Below are 24,465 nucleotides of genomic sequence, written 5' to 3'. Positions count from 1 at the left end.
CCTAAATGTTGTAGAGCCCATTCCCTCCCTAAGTAGCCTTTTCCAGGCTGGGATAGCTCTGGCTAATCTCTCTCCTTCTGTCTTTTTGTAATATTTATTTGTGACTTGTAGGACGATGATTTGCGTGCATACCCTCTCTTGCCAGGTTGAAACCTCCTCAAGAGCCTGGACAATGACTTGTCTCCCCTCTATCATACTCGGTATATGGATATTCTATAAACACTTGTTCAGTCAAATGAAATTATGCTGCACCAACTTTAAAATTTCTTGCAAGGAACGTATCTTTTTTTCTTCTCCCAGGTGAAGCTTCCTATTTTTCTCTATGCAGACAAATGTTGCCTCTTCCCATCCCCAGGCCAGACATGGCTGCTTCCCCAGGGCCCTGCTTTTTCTTCCTGGCCCCCAGGGACTGCACAGTTGGTGGAAAATTTGGCCAAGGAAGCTGGGGGCCCGCAGTGGAAGTCAATCGGGTGGCCTAGACCAGGTTCTCTGGATCCCAGCCCCCTTCATTTCCTCCAGGTCAGCCACAGCTGCCTGAGAATGCTCCCAGGTGCATGGTGTGCAAATCCAAGCTGGGGCGACCCTCCCTGCCTCTCATTCCCTCGCAGCCTTGTGAGACTGGAGCTCTCTGTGCCTCCCAGCCAGCAGAGTTTGCAGGCAGCTGCTTGGGTCATTGTCTCAGCCTCTTCAAGTTGTGAATGCTGAGTCTATAGAGACTGAAACACAAACAGTGCCCACAGTGCCTCTCGGGGAGGGAGGGGCAGCTTGGCCTTGCCAGAGCCATTGACTGTGCAAATATCAAGGCTTGCTGTGGATGGAGGAAAGCTGGTTGGAGCTATTTAAAAGGGGGGGTCTTTTGACACCACACTGCGCAGCATCATGGAAGGGCTGTGGTGTGTGCTAAGGGCCGGCAGATGGGAAGAGAAGAGGAGAGGTCAGTTCTCACAGGGAATACTGCTTCATCGTGAGATGCCTGTCTGCTCTAAACCAAGGAAGAGAGAGATGGGGGAGGTCACTGGGCACAGTGCAGGGGACAAGAGACTGAAAAGAAAAGGTAGCTAAGTGGGCAGATCAAGAGAGTGTGGTGGGTGAGGCTGGGGCAAACAAACATCCTAGCAATTGGAGGGCAGTGAATGGCAGCTTGCTGTGAGACTCAGGGAAATACACTTACCCAATTTGGACTTGGGTTTCACATCCACTGTGTGGGCCCGGGTAAAAGGTACTATTAAACACTCAAAAACATTTCCCAAGTATTCTACACCAAACACCTATTTATTCTGCAGTTCAAACTCTTTCTTAAAAAATAATATTTAGAAAGGAAAATCAAGGGCTCTTGCTGACCCCATTTTCTGCAGCAGGCTCTTGGACAGTGCTATGGGATGTTTAGGACTCTCCTCTCACAGGCCCCATCCCGCACTCTGCATTTCCAACAGGGACAAAGCTCCTTGTGTTGCCTGGGGAGCTTCTTGGCCTACTAGAAGACAGCTAATGCTTCTCCCCAGACATCCTGCTAGGTTTTGACCGATGATCAGTGCTACCAAGGATCTGATCCCTGAGCCCCAGCGTCCAGCTTGGGCTCCTGGACTCCACTCCTGCTAACACACTCTGTGATGTGTCTGCTCCATCCATGTCCCTGCCCCCAGGAGCTCTCGTGAGATGCCTGTCTGCTCAAAACCAAGGAAGAGAGAGATGGGGGAGGTCACTGGGCACAGTGCAGGGGACAAGAGACTGGAAAGAAAAGGTAGCTAAGTGGGCAGATCAAGAGAGTGTGGTGGGTGACGCTGGGGCAAACAAACCTCCTAGCAATTGGAGGGCAGTGAATGGCAGCTTGCTGTGTGACTCACGGCAATGCACTTACCCAATTTGGACTTGGGTTTCACATCCACTGTGTGGGCCTGGGTAAAAGCTACTCTGTGCAGGAGAGATGCAAGCCCTGTTGCAGCCAGGCAGCCAGATACCCATGAGCTCTGCGTTTTCTTATTCCATGAAGGGTTGACTCCCACAGCAATGCCAAGCTACCAATCCTACGACAGTGTCATTCATGTACGCTCTCAGAGCTCTGAAGACACTAAAAACCCAAGGGCGGCAAAGTCAGAATTCAAATTCCAATCCCACTGGCTAAATGCTGACCACAAGCCCTGAATGTGGTCTCCTTGCAGGGCCACTATTGGCTTTCTTCTCTATGTCCCATCTCCACCAAGTCTTCAGCCCTTTATTCTTTAGCATAGAGATTTTCTTTAAATAAAATCTTACTTTTCTCAGAAAATTCCAAACAAATTTGTAGAGAGAGGGGGAAAATAACCCTAGTTTCGCTTCTTATACCTGTTCCAAAATTTAGAATAGTTTTCCTTGTTTCCAGCACTTGTCGTTTTTCCAACTTTCCTAACACCCTCTTCCTGGGCCTGGCTCCAGAAACAAAGACAAGTGAAGGTGCTTGAGTATTCATTCCATTATATAGATGGAGAAACCGAGGTGCTGGGTAAGGGGCAGGAGCCAATTCTGCCAGAGCGTAACTAACCTCTTATCTCCCTCCTGGGACCAGGGAACAAATGGAGGGTGAGCACCGGTCAACAGGTGAGAAATCTTTAGGAAGTGGGAAGGGCTACAAGTGTGAAGGCAGGCACTTAGTTCCTGTTTGATTCTTTGACACCAGGCTCTTCCTGACCATCTGCTCTCAACCATCTCAGTGGGGCCTAAACCTCCTGCAGGAGTGTGCTGGGAGGGGCTTCCAGCTCCCCATACAGTTCAGATCTTTCTCTCTAAGTCTGTGGGCCAAGAAAGCTGAAGAACTTGAAGAACTTGACCCCCTGTGGGTCACTCAGAGTGGGGCGGTAGACTCCAATTTTGTTCATTTACAGATAAACCTCAGGGGGTGGGGTGTTTGCCTTACAGAAAACCTGGTAGCCTGGGTTTTAATGTCACAGAGAGTGAAGGGACTTGTTAGAAAGTTTTAAGCAGCTGGAGACAGGGTGGGGCATCAGTGTTGTCAGGGCGCTGTGAAATCCCAGCCGGCCCTGCTCCTGGAAAACACCACTGCCCTAAAACATGGAGTGGAGACCTGGAACGAGAGCTTTGCTGACTCACGAGGGGCCTCCTGCCTGTGGACAGGGAAGGAGCCTGGGTCTTCCTGTCTGGCTTGGGCTGGGGTCCCGCTAAGAACGCTGTTCTCAGTGAAATTCAAAAAATTGGCTCTTCTCCTTCAGGTATTTTTGTTCCTCAGGAGAAAAAAATGGGAAACCGGGGAGCAGTCAGGGGAGGTGGGAGGTCAGAGGCCAACGTAATATTTACCCAGCCCAGCCGAGGCCTTTCACTTTTATGAAGCAGGAAACCACTTCAAAGCAGCAACATCCCCTCTTGCCACTTCTGTCTGCCCGCTGGTCCTGCTGCCTCTATAAGGCAAGGCAGGGCTTTTCTACACACCCCTTCCTCTGCTCCTGAACCTTCCACCCTCTCTCCCTTAAAGGGTGGAGCACACTGCCTGGCCGGCTGCTCCCTCTAACCCCTGCTCAAAGGTAAAAAGACCTGCCCATAGTCACAGAGCAATCACAATCCATAGGCTCCGCTGACATTCTGAGCTGTCCCTGGCGTGTTCTTGTTCACTCAGTGAGTTGTCTACCACTCTCAGAGGCACTGGGGTTACAGCTCCTCATCCAAAGCCCTGTTCCACCACCAGAGCAGAAGCGGAAATGACGGCTAGGAAAGGCTCTAGAGACTGGAATCTAGTGGTTCTTTACATTGTGGAGGGGGCAAGAACTCCTTCTCTTCAGAAATACAAGACTACACATACCCACATCATTCTTGAAGATATAGAATCTCCAAGGTTTCACAGGCCTCTTGAAGCCCAAGTATGGCCCTAGCTCTGCGCTTCCCAGTGCAGGGGTCGGTTCCCTGACAGCATCACTGATGTGGCTCCCCCAGCCTCAGACAAGGTGCAGGGAGAGCATGACCTTCCTTTATAGGATTAGAGACTGCCTTTGAGTTGAAATCTTTGTCCTTCTAACCTTTCTCCATTAGTATCCCTTACCCTCTTTATGGACAGAAAGCTTAAAGGAGAATGGCTACCTTCTCTTTGAGTTGAAATCTTCATCCTCCTAACCTTTCTCTATTAGTATCCCTCTATCCTCTTTATGGACAGAAAGCTTTAAATAGATTGGCTCCTTCTTCAGGTAGCAAGCACATGGCAGAGGCAGCCCGAGGAGTGGACAGCCAAGGTGTAGGGATAAAATCCAAATCTTCCCTCTCAGGTCCTTCCATTTAATAACTTCATTCAGATAAGAGTAGATGCATAATAGCAGGATTCTGGACACTTAAATGTGAATGTGGATGAGTAATAATATTTCCTGAGGCACCACACTGGCCTCTACACGCCAGCTCCAGAAGTACCGGAAAGGGATGCAATTTACATAGAATACAACATGAAAATCCTTGGGAGTGTGCACCCTGGAGTCCTTGCTGTAGGATATTGACTAATAGAAAACAACTCCAGCGCTGTCCAGTTTAAAATCCTCAGAGAAGAACGAGGGGAAAATTGGGTAGGTACGGGTAGCTGTGAGAGGCTGGAGACTGCGAGAGCATTAAATAGTCATCCTTCTTCACAGGAAACCGTGAAGTTCTCCAGCACCTCTGAGTCTCTCCTGGAAATCTTCACCTCCCATGACTTAAAGCAAAGGCTTTGAGGAGCTGTCTGCTCTCACTTCCTCTGACCCCCTAGTACACACTGTTAATGCCATTCTGCCTTTTACTAAAGGTATTTGGGGGTACTTGGCTATGCAATTTCTTCCTCCACTCCCTGAGTGTACTGTAAATGCCCTGAAGGTAAGATCTATTACTTTTTCATCCTTGTATTAGGAGGGAGCTACCACATTCTTGGCACCACACAGGTGATCGATCCCTATTTATTTAAACTTAAATGAATTCCAATTCCCGCTTTCAGTGTCATCCTATTTGGTTCAGTGCAAAGGGCAAGAATCTCTCCTTCTTCTATCCCTCTATACTAGGGTTGAGAGGGAGGCTGTTTAGATAGAACAAGAGAAAGCCTGGGAGAACAACTCCTTCAAGAGGGCTGGGAGGTGCTAGGGTTCCTCTGTCAGAAGTTTCCATCCTCTCAAAGCCTCGGAGAGAATATGTGTGTTTTGGGGGGATCAGAGGAGACAGGCTCATTCACCAGCTCTTCACTCGGAGCCCTGGGATCCCTCCTCCTCTTCCCTCTGAAAGACAAGTTGAACTTTCCAAGGGCAAATCCACTACCTTTTATTTTTCACCCTCAAAGTAATTTTAGCCAAAGAAAAGCAGAATTAAACTTTCATAACATGATACATTTATCGTGTTTTTCTTCTTTCTTTTCTCTATCCTCCCTTTCCCCTGCCCTGACCTCCAGGTACATCTGAGTTAAAGCAAACCAAGATGAACTATCAAGGGATGCTATCAGATTGGAAGAGACGCTGCTAAGCTCTCTGGTCTCCTGCCCATCCCAATACTTCAATATTTTTCCATGCCCCTGTTAGGCAGTTATTATCTCCTTAGATGAGAAAAGCCTCTGGACTCTGCTGTCTCTCAATATTGTCCTCTGCTGAAATGAAAGGGGGAATTATAATTCAGAGAAAGATTCCCACAGAGAATATGAAGAAAAAGATTAAATCAGCGATACAATGTTGACATGCATTCAGTTCCTGAAAGCTCTTTAAAAAAAAGGTCTCCTCAGGAGCAGTTTTGCTACTACCTGAGAGTCTCAAAAATCTGCATTTAGGGAGTTGGGAGATGAGAAGCATGTGAAGGCCCCTCGGGGTTGGGCCAGAAACTTCTGTTGCTGATAAGAACGGCAAGGGCCTTTTGGCGGGCCAGCCAGCAGATTGGACTGCCTGTTAAGTTGAGAATGCACTCCCTCCCTGCCACCCAGCCCTAGACGTGACCTGTTGGGGCAGGCCTCTCCGGAGTTGCTCACAACCCATGCATCCCTGCTTAATGCTGCAGGCGCCTTCTCATCCTCTGCAAACAGACAGAGGCCCAAAGGTCCCACTGGCAATAGGACCCTACCAGTTGTATTCTCTGGGAAGTGACGGCTGGGAGTTTCGAATATATCTCATCTATTAATTTTTTTTTCTTCTAAAAAAAAAAAAAAGCACAAAAGCCACTGTTTTGGGCCAAGCCTGGCTTTCAAGAGTCCCCTCTAGTGGAGATAACCTGCTACTTCGGCTTCTCAGTTCAGCCCAGAGCTTCCCTGGCCAGTGAAGATTCAGAAAACCCCCTTCTGCCTGCAAGGCTCTCTTTCCCACTTTTCTCTTTGTGTTCGCTCTGAGCTCTGTCCGCCCCCATTCACACTGTTAATCTCTCTGTCTTTATCTTCCCTTGCTGTCTTCCTCCCTCTCTCCATTTATCTGCGCCTGTGCCCACATCTTGACTTCTGTCTTTCCATGTGTGCCTTTGCTCCTGCATCTTGATCTACATCTTCCATCCACCTGCTGGTTTTCTTTGATGTTCAGGATTCCAGGTCTGACTTGTTAGGAATGCCTTGGTCAGGCCTTGGACCACATGGACTCACCTCAAACGGCCAAAACAGCCACCCACAAGCCAGATCCACAGTGAGAAGCACTAGGAAAATCCTAGTGGTTATAGAGCTGTCTATAACCTGAGCTCAGAGCTCCTGCTCCGAATCCTGTGTGAAGCCAGCTGCTCCCTTCAATAGATTCTCCCCACCTCTGTGCCTGCTTCCCAGTCTCTGACACACACCCTGCCCTGCAAACAACTGGCAATGCCTGGGTAAAGGGAAAACTGGCAGTGGGTGGGAAGAGTATGCTGGGGTAGGGGAAGAAGGTGAGGAAGAGGTGAGTGGGGGTCAGTGGCTGAGCCTGGGGCTGTGGCAGGGCAGTGGAGACAGAGCAAATGTTAAGCTGGGGTGAAGGGGGGTATGGGGGAACACCTGCTGGTCCTCTGAGTTTCCCAGAGATATTCTTTCACCCAAGAGAGAGACAGAACCAGAGCAGGGAAGGCGGTTAATGGTTAACCAATTGTAGAAGCAGAGAACTTTTGCACTGCCCAGGCCTCAGCCATTTCTTTCAGCTCTGTGCCCTTCCTTCCTCCTCTCCCCTTACACTCTTACCCCGCAAGGACCCTGCTCCCCAACAAAGAACTTTCTCGCCTCTATTTCTGCCCTCCAATTCCAGATGGAGCAGTGTGGAGCTAGATAAAGAGGTTCCATATGCCCAAATGCCAGGGAATGAGGCCCAGGAGAGCCTGAGGGCTAAGCCCAGGAGGACGGGGATATCCTCTTCTTACCAGCCATCCCTCCCTCGTGCCTTGAGACCAGCTGTTTGACCCTGGGAAGAACTGCCGTTCTCTCTGTCTCCATAGGGCTCACCTTTAGAAATGACCGAAAAAGAAGTGGATGCACACCCACCCCTCATTTACTCTAATCAGGCATGAAATCTTTGTAACGAAGTGAAAAAACTGTTCAGGGAACTGGTTCCATTCATCATTGTTTGAACTGAGCATATGTGAAGGGTAGAAATAGAATATTCACATATAATGAATTGATAACAGACTGCCCCTGGGTGGGGCGGTGGTGATTGGGGCTGAGGGGGGAACGCACATGAGCTGTAAAACTCCCAGCACCTCAAAGCCTGTTTCTACCAGTTTCCCTACGGACAGTCAGTCCTGAATTATTTCTAGTTAACAGACTGTAACACAATGCTCCAGTCTCTTTATGATCAGAATGGAGGTGGGGGGTGGGGGCTCGGCTAGGCGCTCCTTGCCTCTCCATTTGCCATGATGGACAGAAGTATATTGTGCCTCAGTTCGTGTGTGTGGAGACAGCTGTGTGGCAATGCAGGGAGACAGCTGGTGGTGGTGGGGAGGTGCTGCTGGAGACAGGAATTGCCTCCCCCACACCAAACCCTATATCTTAGGGAGGCAATCATAGAAAATGAGGTAGGATAGAAACTATAAAACCCCCAAACAGTGACAACTCCAGCACCATAAATATTTCATAGCACCTAAAGTGGTGAGTTTAGGCTGCTGTCAGCTGCTGCCTTGTATATTTAACCATGTCACTGGTTTCCCCTCCTGTTCCTATGTTTTCTTGTAACCTGCCCATGAAATAAAGATTAGCTGAGTAAGCAGAAGTATTGGTAAATGGGAAAGGGACCTAGGAAACAGGTAGCTGTTCTTTGAGGGCTTTCTTTTTAACCTCATTTTAAGTGCAGACTTCAGTAAAACAGATGGTGAAGGAACTTTTACATTCACCGCATCTGCAGCTTTTGATGGTCAAGAGAGTTGCAGGGTGAATGTTCCCTGGTGCTCTGAAGACAGGGATAGGTATTCAGACCAGCTCTGAAAGGGGGGCCACCAACCTTGTAATGACATGGTTTTGGGCGATGGACATAAGACACTGCCATACTCTTCATTTAGACTTGGGCTGAAAAGCTAGCCAGCCCCCCTGTCCTGCTCCAGGCTTCGAGGGACCCCTGTCCTTATGCCCTGCCAAAAAGAAGGACCAGCTGGGATTTCCTTGGCAGACTCATGGTCCCTGGATAGAGATCTCCTGGTACTTTACCACTGCTGCTCCTCAGCATCTTCCCTGCACATCGCTCCAAATGTCATTTCCATTTAACTGCTTTGCAAGCCAGTTTGCCCCCATCCTAATGCAATTTGCTGAGGACAGTGAGGGAGCAGAGAGGGTAATCTGCATTGCCCTCCCTTTATCAGCAGGTCCCTGAAGACGATCGGCTGCGGAGTGGAGGGAAATAGCTCCTTTAGGTAATGCTGGTTGGTGGCAGCAGGGGCAAGTTCTGGAATGAGGAGGGGTTAGTGGTGATGCCAGGTGGAAGAAGGGGAATGAAAAACAACCTCGCTAGGGTATTTTGACAGATTCCACTGTTTCCTTGGTTCCCTACCCTTTCTCCTCACTGCCCCTTCAGCCTCCAGGCCACCACCGAGGAGAGATCCCAGGTAATTAGTTCAAATGGTGCTCCGTGAAGAGAGAGGGAAGTTAATGAATTCTTCTCTTTTCTTGCCTGGAGGTCAGAGGGGAGAGGGCTGCAAGCAACTCTGGGAGCTTTCTGGGGTGATTGCATAAAAGTTGTGCATTTCAGTTAGGAATAGCTGAATTCCTCCAGCCAAGGTTATCTCTTCCTGGGGCTCTGTCAATCAGTAGAAGGCCCCAGAATCCAAAGCCAACCCAGAGAGAAGAGTGAAGTTTCAAGGTCTGGGAAAGAAGCCCAGCAAAGGAGGGAGACTGCTATTGTGTGGGGAGAGGGGAGAGCTAAACCTGACTCCTGCTCTCAAAGCCTCCAGCCCAGGCCAGCCAAGATACTCATCTTGGCCTGCCGCTCATAAGCCTTGTCCACTGTGCGCGTGAATGGAAGGAAATGAATGTGCCCCCAAATTTCTGTGGGTTCCTCCAAACTGATGGGCCCCCAAGTGACTGCCTCAAGCTATGACTGGCAGTCCCAGTCCCCTCAAACTGATGCTGCCTTCATGTCCCTTGTGTACTTTCTACTGGCGTGCCACTGTCACTCTAAGATCTTAGATTCCTACAGGGGACCTGTTAGGATTTCCATTGCCCACTTCATGGGGCTCTCATTTCTAGACCCTTACTGACCTAGAGCCCCAAATCTTTTATCCAACTTCCTCCCCGCCATTATTTCTATCCCTCCTGAGCAGAGCCGAGTTTGAGTAGGTAGCTCCCACTAGGGCAAGGGTCATTCCAAACAGGTGGACTTTTTTCGGGGATCTAAAATGGTAGTTTCTGGTGACTCTCTGGGCATCTAGACCATGATTGGCATTATAGAGACTACCTGTGGGATGGATAAAAAGGGCTAGAATTTTCTAGGATCCCTACCTCACTTGTGGGGTGGGGCAAGAAAGAGCACATGGAAGGAAACATTCTCAAATGGTTCATAAGGAGCCTCTGGGACCCTAAGCAAACTCCCATTTCAACCCCCAGCACTCCTGTGGTGCTCAAACTAAGGGGCTGGACCCCTGCTGGGCGATACACCGCAAAGGGAGTCCCGGGAGATGAAACACTTAGACCCATTCAGTGCCTAGGAATCTCTGCCTGAGCCTTATGGAACCCGCGCAAATGATGTTTTCCCATTGCCCTGATGTCCAGTCCCCGATCGGAAGGGAGAGCCGGCGGCCACCAGGGACCCCGGCACTGGAGTGAACGCCCCCAAATCGATCGCTGGCCAGTGTGGCTTTGGGCTGTCTCGCTGGTGCCACCGAGGCCCTCTTTGGGCTCCAGCTCTCGGGACAGCCTTGCCGCCCCGAGCTCCCCAAAGCCGCAGAGCGCCGGCAGGTGCGCGGTGGAGGCGCGCCGCGGAGCGCTGCTGCCGCCCTCAGCCCACGTTCGAGAAGCCGGCGGGCTGCCGGCCGGGAAGCCCTGGGCGGGAGGCAGCGGCTCCAGTGAGCCTGCGATCGCGCGCACGCCGCGCTCCAGCCCGCGAAAGTGGCCGAGCCCACGCGGGGACTCGCCCGCCGCGGCCAAGCCGGGTCTTCTGGGGCCGGGACCCCAAAGAGGCGGGCGCGGGAGAAACCGCCACGGGTGTGCGCGCCTGTGGGGAGAGGGCGGAGGGCGCTGCCGACTCCGAGCGCCCGGCCCAGCCGCCGCTTACCCAGCTCGGCGACGTCGGTCTGTCCTTCCGTCCCCGCTCCGTCTACCTCGGCCGCCGCCGGCTGCTGAGGGCGGCGCGAGGCCCCTCTCCCTGCCCGCAGCTCGGAATCAGGGAGACGACCAAATCCACATGGAGTCCAAATTCATTAAAATCCACGTCAAGCCACCAGACACTTATCTGTATTCCTGAAGTCGCCCCTCGGTCTCCGCTCCGCGCGCCCCTCAGTCCTCCGTCGCCCCGCAGCAGCCCGGCTGGGCGCTGTCGCCGGCTCGCGGGGGGCACCCGGAGGCGCCGAGGGGGCGTGTGGGGGCGGCCGGCGGTGTCTCTCCTGAGGAAGAAGCAGAGCCCCGGCTGTCTTCAGATTTTTCCAGCGCGACTTTCCGGGCTCCTCTGACATCAGCAATCCCGGCGCTTCCTTCCCTTCTTGCTCTCCGGTTCGTTCACAGTCCCATTTCCTCCGGGAGCCTGGCTTTCCAGATCTATTTCGAGGTTTGCTCCGCTGGCTGCGGCGCTCGCACTCCCTACCGCTCCCAAGCTCTCGGGGTCTCTCTCCGGATCGCTCGCCCTCTCGGCTGAAAAATTCCCAGCAACTGCCCTCCGCCGCCCTCCCGCTCCAGTCTGGCGCGGATGCCGCTCCTCCCGGCAGCTCTGGCTCCCGCGGTGGCGGCGGCGGCGGCGGCGGCGGAGGAGCCCTGAGCGCCGGCCTCCCTATTTTACCATGCAGCTCATTATCATAGAGGCCGCGCGCGTTAACCCCCTCCCCGCCGGCCGCGTCCGCCCGGGTTGGGGCCGCGCCCGCTGCTGGCACCGCCCGCCACCGCCAGCACCCTGCCCCCTCCCCCGCCCTCGCGGACTTCCTCCTCCGCAAGCTGTCAACAAAGGAGAAGCAGGTTTGGCATCCGGAGGCCGCTCGGCTGCCTGTCCTGCGCCCAGCTCAGCCCGGACCCATCGGCCACCTTAAGTAGCCAAGGGGGCAAGGAAAATGCTGCCAGGGCCCGGGAATTCGAGTCGGGCCTGGCGAGCCCAGCTGGCTTGGCCCCCGGGGGAATAGAAGGTCGAGGGTTGGGGTTAGGGGGGAGCTCAGAACACAGGAAGAGTGGGTGAGGGCAGTAGGGACAGGGAATCCCCCCCATTCGCATCACCTGTCACCGCACACATCCTGCACACCTCCCTCTTCATCTGTAATTTGAGTGAGGGGTGAGTGGGGAGGAACGGGGCTTGTCTGGTGGGGTTGAGACTAGAGTCTTGGAATTTGTGGGAGCAAATTTCCTCTTCTTGTAAATTAAAAAAAGAAAAAGGCCAACAAGCTGTCAAATAAGTCTTGAAGTTGTTGTTATTATTATTATTGCAATGAGAAGATGAACCTTGCTCTGAATTGAATCTCAAACTTCCAGCCCTGATAGGGATCCTGGGCATCTGGTAAGTCCCGACTTGCATGGGGGCATTGGGGACGGGAGAAGAGCTTTCTATATCCAATTCAGAGAATCTTTCTGGCAGGGTAATCAGAGGGGTGGCAATAAGATAACTTATTTTAATAACCTAAGGTGAGAGGTTTCGGGATTCTGGATGACAATGCCTCGGTGCCCTCAAGGCCACTGATTCCTCGCCACACAGTCTCAGTAACTCCGCAGCCTCTAGACACGGCTTTCCGGAAGCGGCCTGCAAGCTGGACCCCAGCGAGTTCGCAGGATCTGCGTAGTCCCTGCTCGCGATTAGAGCGCACACGAGTTTACTCCTGTCCAAGTATTCTGATAAGCTTCCTCTACTGCCCTCTCGTGGCCACAGTCCTCAGTGGTATAAATCTAAAAAACAACAAAAATCACTGCGAATACCTAAAAGCAATTGCACCAAATTCTTAGAGCAGTAGCGGCAGAAGAAACGAAGGGAGGGAAGGATGAAGAAAGGGAGCCGGAGAAAAGAGAGAGAGGAAGAAGAAAAGGAAATCTAGACTAACCAGTCATCTCGAGCAATCGCACATTCAACACAGGACTGGGGGATCTAGGCTTTACTCCAACATCTGCAGAAATCAGCGAATTCTTCAAAAGTTCTTCATTGTAATTAGCTGAAATTTGTGTTCCTGTAACTTTCACTGGCTACTGCTAGTTTTGTCCTGTGGGACCACAAAGAATCTGTCTAAGCTGTGTTGCCTGTTCCATACCTGTTCTTTCCTTCAAACTTCTTTAGCATTCATTGTTGGTAACACACCAATAAATTATCATATTTACCCTGTATTATTATTTATTTATTTTTATAAGTAGATCTTGTCTCCCCATGCAGACAGACTAGTCGATCGTTTTATCTCTGGGTAGACTGAATCTAAACCACAATTTATTAAAAAAGATGATTTGAAGAAGATGCTAGAAGATTTTGGAACACTTCCTCCATTTGTTCATGGAGTTTGGCCAGCTACACCTAAGACCAGCAGTGGTAGGATTGGAGACGTCTAATTGATAAAGCTCCAAGCTGAAAATTAGGGCCCTCTGGTTCTAAATCAAGTGGTGTCTGACTCTGGAAGAGGTCACCTCTCTTCCCTATGCCTCAATTTAATCACATCTTGGGAAGATTATGATACAATTTAAATAATTTTCTCATATGCCCCCCCCCCACTCCTGTGGTCCAGAAATAAATCTTAGAATGAAGAGCAAGGAAGCATAAAATGAAACAGACTCTTCCACTCACCCCATCTTTTATCCCCACACCTCCCCTCTCTTTCCTGAATAAAGGGAGAGAAAGAGGGAACACAGGCGGGAGAACACATTGTGGCTGACAGGGTGGCACGACGCCATCCAGATTCCACATTGCCACTGAACAGGGTCTAAGATCTGAGTCCTGTGAGACTATGGAAGAGCCTGTGGTCAGCATAGCAATGGAAAGAGCGCTAACTTGATCTACTGGGAGGTACCGTGGATGAAGTACCTCTAACTTCTCTAGGCCACAGTTTGTCCATCTGTAAGATGGGAATTTCTGTCTTCACTCTCCAGACAACTGGGGGAATTAAAATAGATACATGTAAGAGTGTTGGAAGAAGTAATAGTATCATCAAAATGGAAAGATTGTTGTTATATTTAGTTCTAATAGGCTAGAACAAATATGGATCTTATTAGCTAAACATCTAATTACCATAACATGCTCTGAGAATTTAAAAAAAAAACAAAACCTTGGGTTCATGGTTCGTATTTAGATTTGACATCCTCTGAGGCAACAGCGGTATACCTGAACCTCTAGTCTTTACATCTGCTCATTAACCTTCTCCCTTTGATCTGGGTATTCATTCATTTATTACGCAAATATTTATGAAGAGCAAATTTACTAAATTTCTTCCTTTAATGGAACTATATACAGTCCATAATTACTGTTTTGGCACATATTTTTAAAGAAAGCATGGCAATAACCCTACAGATTCTATAACCTCAGATCTATCTCTTTCTGAGGTTTCTGGTTTTCTTGTATGTTTCTGCCCTTCACTATATTCTTCCTCATTCTGTCCATCTGATATCAGGCCCACAGCCCCTTGGGACTGACTAGTCCTCTGTCAGGGCCTTGTAGTTTGTCCTCATTTCCATCTGGAAGGATAGACGTAGTGCAACACATTTGTGAGCAGGCTGTCAATATTTAACAAATATTTATCAAATGAATGAACAAATGAATGAATGGGGAAATGTTTACCTTATGCCAAATCCTCATCTTTGGAAAATCATAGCACACTCAACAGGGTTCTCCACTCACCCCAACCTACCTACCTTCCCTAGTCAAGATATTCCTGGAACCTCACCTTGAAAGTCATTTGTCACTTCTGCATTCTTGTTCCAGGCCCCAGGCCTCTTCTTTGCTTGTCAAGGAAGCAAACTAAGTAACTAGATGGGTTACTTAAGCAAGAGAATGAGAGAAGTGGGAGAGGACAGGGCACCAACATTCTGGAATGCCACAGAATGTTTCCTGTGAAGAATGAATATTTCTCCTGTGGAAGGCAGGTTTGGTTAAGATGCTGCCACCTGCATTTCCCAGGCTGGGAGCAGGCCTTGGCCCTGGAAAGCAAGCTCTTAGACTTTGGGGAGCACAGGCCCAAATGGGCAACTAGCCCATCCCTAGGGGAAGTCCTTTATGTCACAGCAGCAGCTCCAGCCCCACAAATAGATGCCAGTACAGTAGCCCCTCGGATCACAGGAGGTATTTTTGGTGCTGGAAGCCAGCCACACTTTGGCAGGCTTTCAGCATCAAGTCTGTTCCCTTTAGAGGCGGGGGGTGGCAAGCTATCAGTGTTTAGCATGGGAATGCTGCCTGAGAGTGTGTGCATGCATATATTTACGGTGCCTTGAGTCGGCTGGGAGGTGGGCTCAGGAGGATGTGTGCCTGGACCTGTGCTTGGGAGCCAAGGGGGCTCCTGCTTGCCAGTGTCAGAGGGCAATGTTTGGATGGTGCACTGGCTGTTGCCCGGTTTGTACCTGGCTCCCAAAGCTGAGACCACTGATGCCACCACCAAGTTGATTGGTCTCTGCTCTAAGATGCATGTCATCTTTCACTTGCCCTGAGCCCAGGCTTGCTACTATAGACAGGCAGGAATGTGGTCCCTTCTGTCTCCCTACCAGGTACCTCATCTTCATCCAGCAGACGCTGTCAGGCAACCCCAGCCGCAGAGCAGCCTCCCCTTACCCCCTACATTGTTAGGAACAAAGGGATTGGTCCAGACAGGCCAGACTGGAGTGTGTGGGCCAAGTCCTATGAATGGAAGAGAGAGACTGCGGGATGCCAGAGTGGTGGGTCTCAGCCCAGGCAACGGGGCCGGCAGCCCAGGACACAGGAACAGGGCACCTGCTCCGGGGTTCTCAGTACCATTCATAAAGACGTCACCCTTCCCTCCCCTCCCCTCCCCTCTCCTCCCTTCACAAATCCCACTTTCCTGTGTACTTTAAACAGTAGCAAGCCTGTTAAGGCTCCAAATCAAAGAAGGCAGGATTTCGCTCCTTTCTCACTAAACCTCCCACGAGCAGAGCTTATGTCCCTGTATACCTCGTCCTCTTTCCCTAACCCTCCCTCCCCTCCTCCATCCATCTAGTGTGTTGCCCTGGGAGAAGAATATTCTCTGTGAAGCCCAGGCAACTGCAGTCCCAAACCTACTTAAATAGGTCCCTGGAACAGTTTGCAAGGCTCTGGCATTTGTAAGGTCAGAAGGCTTCAGAGGAGGGGTGGGGGAGGGGAGTGTGGACAACTGGGCTCCAGGCATGGAAGGTGAAGGCTGAGGCTCAGGACTTATTTTTTTTTTTTTTTGCTCTATTCCTAGCACTAAGGGTCAGGAAAAGGGCCTTCCTCTCTTATTTTTTCTAAAAGAATCCCCCCAAAGGAGAAACTAATCATTTGGTCACATAATCCCTGGGTAAATCTCTTGGTGCCTCAGTTTCCTCCTTTATAAAGTGGAATAATGTCCCTTGCATTTCATGTCTTGCAAGATGCTGACTATGAAAGAGCTTCACAAGCCAGAAAGCATTATACAAATCCATAGGAATGTTCTCTTAAAACCTGAAAGTTCCATCCGGAGGCAAACCTATTTCCCAACTGTACAACTGCAGTTCTTCTCTTGGTTGGTTTTCTAGGAAAAACAGCTGGGCTCACCAGAAATATCCCTTTGCTTATGGGGTCATTGTTGTCCATCACCTCGGGATCCCTCCTTCTCTCCTACTCTTCCACTCGAAAATGCTGCAGAGAAAAAGAGATTCTGTCCACCAACCTTCCTCTATGGAATCACAAAGCATACCCAGGCTGGAGTTGGTCCTCATTACTAAGCAGCCCACGTACACACCCACACCCTCCCAGGGAGCAAGAGAAGAGAGGGGCGGTTGAGGTGCCTTGGAGAACACGCTGTGATTGCATAGAAATTAGCATGGTCCCATTCCCTGTGGGCTGAGATGTATTATGCGAATGTGCTTTTGGGGTCCACCCCTGCTCAGCAGCCCTCACTGGCCAGGAATCCCCTGCCTGTGCTGAGGACCTCCTGTCTTTGCTGCATAGCCTGGTTCAGAGGACAGTTGCTGCCAGAACTACGGTTGGGTTCTAAGGCTTTCCGAGGGCTCAATGTCTTCTGGGCGGGCCTGCCAGGGCTTTCTCGGGTGGGGATAAGACTGGACAAAATCAGCGCCATTTATTTGCTTTGAGATCAGAAATTCACAGAACTGATAGGAAGTAATCATTTTGTCCCAGCGTCTTCATTGAGACAAAACAATACCTTTTCTTCAGTTGCCCATAATTATCAAAATATAATGGTATAAGTTAAAATATATTGAATTCCTACTCTGTGCTAATCCTAATCCTCACAACTCTAATCTTACAAGGTAATTAAGTAATTATTATCACCCGCTCCGTCTTTTTTTTGAGTCAGTGTCTTGCTTTGTTGCCCAGGCTGGAGTGCAGTGGTGCGATCATAGCTCACTGCAGCCTCAAACTCTTGGGCTCAACGATCCTCTTGCTTCGGTCTCCAAAAGCTCTGGGATTACAGGTGTGAGCCACCATGCCTGGTTTATCATCCCATTTTACAGATGCTGAAACTGATGATCAATAAGTCACATGATGGTCCTAAGGTCACACAGGTAGTGTGTGGTATGGCCAGAATGTAAATGCAGGCTGATCTGGCACCCATTTTCTCGAATTTTGCCCTTTTCTGATGAGGAGAAAGTGATGAAAGTGTGGGGGCCCATCAATGTGGGAGTTCGAAAGCCAGTAAGTGGGAAGCAACAGGCCTCAGCCTGCTTCTTAGCATTTCCCCGGCCAAAGACCTGGAGCCCCTGCCACAGGAGAATGCCCCCAGACTCATCATGAATCAGGCAAAGCATCGCAGAGCTTTAGTTCTGCCGAGGGTCAGGAGCATCATTTTCTCTTACAAAGGAGAGCATGTTGTTGTAATTGTTTTCGTGATTTTTTTAAACAATCATACTAATGAGCTCAATTCTCCTCTATTTTATAGTGGGTGTGTGTTTAATAATGGGAATTGGCCTGTAGGAAAGAAGTTGCCAATACATGCAAATCTCTGCTAGCTTCTGTCACCTCTGCCCTGTACAACACCACATATGTGGCCACGCCTGCCTTTCAGAATAATGGGATAATTGGGTGCAACGCGTGTCACCCCCACCCCTTAAAGAGAACATGCCAGTCGGTCTTTGTGGAAATCCACGGGGAGCCGGGTGAGCAAAACGCCAGTGTCTGACTTCGCCTTGATTGCATCTGTGCCCTACAAACCCCAACAGAATTGAACTCACAGCTCCTCCTAATTAGGGGAGAAAGAAAGACAAGAATGATAGCAGAAGAATTTCTTCCTGCTTCTGACTGCAAGCTCTTCAGGGACAGCCCATTAAGCCCCCAGCCTCCAACTTCTGTTTCCTGACTCATATCTGGAGTACCTAACACGGTGCCAGGTTCTCCCTGGGACTATAGCCCCGAGTGTGACAAGAGTGATGAACAGGGGCTGGTTTGAAGAGCCAGTCCCTGCTCTGGGGGCCTGTCTCCGGTATACTGTGAGGCAATGCCGAGTGGCGGCCTAGGGGGGATCTGGGAGGCCTCAAGCCAGACAGGTGAAGGCTGGTCCAGGGCCTTGCAGGGGTGGGAGGGACCTTGCCCGGGAAGGAGGCTGGGAGAGTGAAGTCCACCACTCCATGCAAAAATAAACAAACACGCTGTTTAAGCAAATCAAATATCCTGACATCCAGGTGCAAACCACAGTGCCTGCCCCATGCTATAAATTTAGGACAGGGTGTGAATTGCTGGTGTCTGAAAAGAAAAATCCAGAAGTGGCACAAGCGCTGGGCAGGCAGGGATCAACTGCATCAGCGCTGACATCATGAAACAATTAATAACCACATTAACAATGTTTTCCATATTCTGAGTTTCGAATTCCTAGAAGGAAAGGCCCACGTTTAGGTTTCCCCTCTTAGTCAGTTTAATATTAAGTTCATTATGATTCCTTTTGTGAAATACTCTCTTGCTGGGGATTATGAGTGCTATATGGGACAGAAAAGAAAGATCAGCAAAAGCAGATCTCTTTTTCCATCATTCCCTTCTGGCTTTCCTCCTCTTTCTCTCTGGGGCTGCAGCACTGATTTTCTGGAATGGCTTCTTTTGACTTAGAATCAATCAATGCTGGTAGGATGAAGGCTGCTGTCTCCATTAACAACAACAACAACAGAACTAAAAAAAAACTCCACCTTGGGAGTCGGGAGACCTGGGTTTGATTCCTGACTCTGCACTCCCTGGCAGTGTGACGTCACATAGGTCACCTTCCCTCCTCTGGCCTTGGTTTCCCCACCTGTAAAAAGCAGGAATTAGCTTTGACGCAGGAATTAGCTTTGATGCACCCTCTACTCCCCAGCACAACCGCCAGCTTGCCATGCTGCCGCCCTTCCAACTCTCTCCTTGGAGAACGGTGGAAAGATGTTGATGCCAAAAAAAAAAAAAAAAAAAAAAGGCTTCTTTTAATGCCTAAGAAACTCACTGCCTAAAAAAATCAATGAGGGAGTGCAATCCAGGGACAGAGCTGAGAAATAGGATTTTTGCCTTTGAATTGTCTCAAGTCGGATGATTTCTCTCTCGGCCTGTCTTTGATAAACGCTCCCATTCAGGGCTCTGGTGTTATGAATCTTTCTGAGTCATGGGTGGCTATAGCCCCTTTGATCCATTCAGCTGACAATATTTCCTGATGTTTCAAAGGCCAAGAGCATAGGACAATCCCGTAGTGTCTCTTTACCTTCTCTCTTCTTCCCCCATCCCTCAAGCTCCAGCCTCCACTTTTTCTTGTGGAATTTCTACTTTGGCATTGTTGCACAAGGTCCTGATATGACAGCAAACCCAGCCTTGGCGATTGCCCAGGGTGCGGGAGCCCCAGCTCCTGGTCTCCTGGAGAAGCCGGCAGAAAGCCTTCTGTGGTCTCTCCAGGACATCACCCCCCGCCGGTGGAATGACAGGGAAGTTTCCTGGCTTCAGAAAAGCAGGGCAACCTGGCAGCCGCCCCCTCCTCTGCAGTTATCAGTGTGGTTAATAATTATTACCCTGTGTTAATCACGACAGTGGAAGAGTAGCAGGCCGTTATTTCGAAATGATCGGCTCCAGTCAATGACTACTTATGACAGCAAAAGGGAAACATCAGCTCCGGGGAGCCCCCATGTAAATGGGGAGTTGAATGAAAGATCAGGAATAATGGAACGTGTATTTAGTTCCATTTTCCTCCCTAAAAGGGCCCTGTCAGAGTAATTTCCCCTTCCATGTACTATACCTCTCCATTATTTACAATATCTTCTTGGGGGAATAAAACAACGCAGAACCGCTCCTCCTCATCTCCCACTCCCTGCCTCACCCTCCCCTCTCCCCACCCCCCATCAATTGTGTCTCTTTCTGGAGTTTGGCAAACACAGCTACTTTCTCCTGCTGTGCTTTCAGTGGAGCTGAAATGACTGTGGCTCTAGTTATTTTTTTCCCTTAATCATTCTTTTTCTTTCTTTTTTTCAGGAGAACATTTTCACGAAGCACAATCACAGAAGAACAGAACATCCTGATGTTTGGGTGAGCAGCATGCATTTCTTTTCTTTTTTTTCTTCCCCTTGAATAAAAATTACACTCCACAACCATAATATCAGAGGGCTAAAGGCCATCTTTCAAACTTTCTCATAATCTTGCGCTACCCTCTGTGCTCAATCTTATTTCTGACAGCCCCCTCCCTACCACCCCGGGGCGTAGTGGTTCCTTGAAGATACTAAGTTCATTTCACTCCCCTGAATCTACGCTCATGTTAATCTTACAGTCTGGAATGTGGCATTCCCCTGCCTCACTTCCCACAGTCATCCAATGCCTGAACAATCTTTAGGACCTTCTCAAGGTCCATCTCTTTTAAGATGCCATGGCGCTTTCTGTTCATACAGAATTTTAAGGATTTGTACACTAGCTTCTTTTCATTGTGAACTTGTAACAGATAAGTCATTTAATAAATATATGTTGAAATATTTTCACTAGTGGTATCTGCTTTTTTAAAAGAAACTCATTTCAGAAATGAGAGAAGCAAGGATACTCAGAGAGGATAAGTGACTTGTAGATCACATGTCCAGGAAATGGCAGAGAAGTTACTGGAACCCAGGTGTTTTAATTTCAAGTCCAGCATTCTTTCTCCTCTGCTATGCTGCATTCTGACTGCAATTCCCTCTGACCTCTCCTTTTGCTAATCAGTGTGCTTAATTTGGGCACTTTGCTTTCTTTCTTTTTTTCTTTTCTTTTTTTTTTTTGAGACAGAGTCTCACGCTGTCACCCAGGCTGGAGTGCAGTGGCGCGATCTCAGCTCACTGCCACCTCCGCCTTCCAGGTTCAAGCGATTCTCCTGCCTCAGCCTCCCGAGCAGCTGGGACCACAGGTGCCCACCACCACGCCTGGCTAATTTTTGTATTTTTAGTAGAGATGGGATTTCACCATATTGGCCAGGCTGGTCTTGAACTCCTGACCTTATGATCTGCCCACCTCAGCCTCCCAAAGTACTAGGATTACAGGCGTGAGCCATTGCACCCCACCGGGGCACTTCACCTTCATCTTTCCCACTAGATTGCAAATTCCTTAAAGGCAAGGGCTATGCCTTATGTTTCTCTTGCACCTTCCATCTGAAGTGAAAGTTTTGTATTAATTCCCTATAGCCATTGCCCATCCCAACTTTTCTTCTCTCTGTCAAGACTGGCACACCATCATGGAGTCACACTTTGGAAGATCTTTGTTCTGATGCTGGGACCCCTGTGGGCCTGGGATGGAAAACACCCATGATCTCTGTTTCTCTCTAAGGCTGACACCAGGACCCATCCAGTTCTGCTCCACTAATCTGGATCCCTCTTTCATACACAGAAGCTGACCACAGGGAATGTCAGGATGCCAAAAATCTCCTTTGGGACATTAGATATGCCTTGAATTTCACCACTACAAGTTCTACCATCAGGGAAAACCACTAACACCTCTGGCCCTGTTTAAACAAGGTACTATCTTCTCTTTCCTTTTGACTGATGAGCTCAGAAAAGACCCTATGATAAAGGAATGTACCAAATTGCTCTGCAGTTTCTATATCTACCTCATCCCAGGACCTATGAATCACCTCTGTGCTTTTGATGAGCTTTAAAGTCCAATGAATGCTAACTTCTCTTAATGTCATAATTACATTTAACAGTTAATATTAATAATGAATGCGGTCATGTGTATAGCAAGTTGTCATTGACAAAGTTTTCGTGTACATTAGAAGCAGGTAAATATATACTAAGAAGACTGCCGGGTTCCATTGCTGTTGCTAAGTGCACAGATTTCAGAGTGGGTTTGATTCCTGGCTCCAGGGCTCATTCCACTTTGGTTTCAGCAAAGTTGCTTAACCTCTATCTAATGTCAGTCTCCTCAATGGTGAAATGGGAAAAGAATGTGAACATCATAGAGTTGTTATGAGAATTAAATGAGAGGCTTGTAAACCACAGTGTCTGGCACAAGAAAAACTGCTACTTACAGGACAGTTTCTCTGTGACAGTCATTGTTCTGTCACTAACTGGTGATGTGGCTTTGGGAAATCAGACAGCCTTATTTTCCTCCTCTGGAAAGCAAGAAGCATGGCATCCTGGTATATTTTGGTTTTCAGGCCAACACATTAAAATAGGTAGTCACAGTTTTGATCCCTGCCATAGGCACTATTGTAATTTCCATATATTTGCTCATAATAGTTATTAAATCCTTGGTTCCAGTTTTGGACCTGACCTGAAACAATGCACAATGATTGCTAGAACACAACCTCTGACTCCCAATCCTAACAAAAAATGATGTATTCCTTTCCCTTACTCTGCAAATCTTAGAAAGCAGTGTAATTGTCTCTATTTTCTTTTTTCTTTTTCTTTTTTTTTTTTTTTTAGATGGAGCCTCACTCTGTCGCCAGGCTGGAGTGCAGTGGCATGATCTTGGCTCACTGCAACCTCCAACTCTGTGGTTGAAGCAATTCTCCTGCCTCAGCCTCCCAAGCAGCTGGGATTACAGGCGCACGCCACCAAGCCCAGCTAATTTTTGTATTTTTAGTAGAGATGGGGTTTAACCATGTTCGCCAGGATGGTCTCGATCTCTTGACCTCGTGATCTGCCCACCTCAGCCTCCCAAAGTGCTGGGATTACAGGCATGAGCCACTGTGCCAGGCCAATTGTCTCTATTTTCAAATGTGGAAACTGAGGCTTAGGAGAGTAAGTGCTTTGTGCAAGGTGATGCAGCTGATATATGATGGATCCAGGGTTGAAACAAGACCTATTGATTCCTAGTCCCATGCACCATTCATGAAGATGCAGGGCTTCTTCTACAAGTCTCTGGATGATTTCTTGTCCTCTGTGCAGATTCCATCTTGGTTTTTGACCCTGATTTCTAGAGAAGGGGGCACTGCTGTCCACCCCTGGGAACAACAGCATTGCCTCAGAACCATCCCTCTCAGGCAATTCAGTGGAGGAGGACACAGTGACCTTGAGGCTGAGTCCACTCCGCTTTGTCTCCCCTTCTGCTCCTCCCAGACTGCCCTGGGAGATCTTGCCTTTAATGGCATTAGTGTGTGCCTTCTGCAATGCTGATTAAATTATCTAATTGTTTGGAATTGGATGGAGCTCCTGAGTCAGGAATGCCACTTGACAACCCTGGGGACTGGGGTCTGGTTTCTGCCTCAGGAGCCAGCACAAAGTGTGCAATTATTCTTCATGGGGGTAGGAGAAGGCAGCACACATGGAGAGAACCAGCACCCTTCTTGAGGAAGGGAGGGTCCGGTTGGGACTCTGCCTCAAGGGCCTACAATGGCTTTCATTCCTCTCTACTTCTCATTCACAGCCACACTTCTCTCTGACACGATAGGACAGTGTGGGGATCAGTCTAAAAAGATGTTTGTGTATAAACTCCCAAAAAAGGAACCCTCACCAATTTAGGACTATAGCTTATCATAGTTGGAAAAAACCTTCAGGCCATTTAGTCTTACCCTCAGTTTTAGTTTCCGAGGTTGCATACCAAATGACCACAAACTGGGTAACTTAAAACAATAGTTTTTGCTCTCATAGTGCCGGAGGCCAGAAGTCAGAAATCACGGTTTCAGCAGGGCCAGGCTTCTTTTGAAAGCTCTAGGGAGAAATCTTTCCTTGCCTCTTCCAGCTTCTGGTGGTTGTCCGCAATCCTTGGCATTCCTTGCCTGGAGCTGTTTCACTCCAATTGGTACCTTTGTCCTCATATGGCCATGGCCATCTTCCGTGTGCGTGTGTATGTGTGTGTGTGTGTGTGTGTTCACATGGTCTTCTCATAAAGACACCGGTCGTTGGATTTAGGGCTCACTCAAATCCAGTATAACCTCATCTTAACTTGGTTATGTCTGCAAAGACCCTATTTCCAAATAAAGTCACATGCAGGGGTACCAGGAGTTAGATTTGAACATATGTAACTTTTCGGAGAACACGATTCAACTCCACTCCACCCTCTGTAAGAATATCTTCTACATCAACTCAGCAAGTCGTCATTCTTTATTTCCTTGGATCCATCTGATAATAGGACATTCACCACCTTATAACTTTTAAAGGGTCTAGAATATATTACCAATAACCTTGAATACTGTCATAGTTTTACCATCCTCTTAGCAAGAAGATTCTTAAATTCTAGACTAAGTTTTTCTTATGAACCTTCATCCAGTGAAAGCAATGATTTCTCCGAAAGCCTTGGGCAAAAGGCTTTTTTCTACCACTGACCTCTTTTCTGATGGCAATACAGTGAGCAGCTGGGAGGCTCCTGTTCCCCATTGCTGTTTTGTGTGCATCCCAGTGAGAGAAAGAGACCCAGCATTATCACAATAAAATACTTATGATTAGCATCCCTA

At 48.8% G+C, this 24,465-nt stretch overlaps 1 protein-coding gene and 1 long non-coding RNA gene across 3 annotated transcripts in view; one reads left to right on the top strand and one right to left on the bottom strand.

Moving 5' to 3' along the window:
* Positions 1-24,465, bottom strand: part of PLXNA2 (plexin A2) — a 247,885-nt gene that overhangs the window by 210,383 nt on the left and 13,037 nt on the right. The window contains exon 1 of one of the 2 annotated variants that reach the window (XM_034945808.4): positions 10,608-11,238. The exons of the other annotated variant lie outside the window; for it this stretch is intronic. The gene's annotated coding sequence lies outside the window, so the exon portion shown is untranslated. Of the gene's footprint in view, positions 1-10,607; positions 11,239-24,465 lie in introns of those variants that run through there. 2 annotated transcript variants of the gene reach the window in all.
* LOC117977035 (uncharacterized) lies at positions 11,461-12,838 on the top strand. The gene is made up of 2 exons (XR_004667929.3): positions 11,461-12,026; positions 12,152-12,838. It is a non-coding gene; the product is annotated as an uncharacterized LOC117977035 (long non-coding RNA).

The sequence above is a fragment of the Pan paniscus genome, chromosome 1 (assembly GCF_029289425.2).
Source record: "Pan paniscus chromosome 1, NHGRI_mPanPan1-v2.0_pri, whole genome shotgun sequence".
NCBI classification, from domain to species: domain Eukaryota; kingdom Metazoa; phylum Chordata; class Mammalia; order Primates; family Hominidae; genus Pan; species Pan paniscus.
Note: the sequence above shows the minus strand (reverse complement) of the source record. Positions and strands in the feature narration are given on the sequence as shown.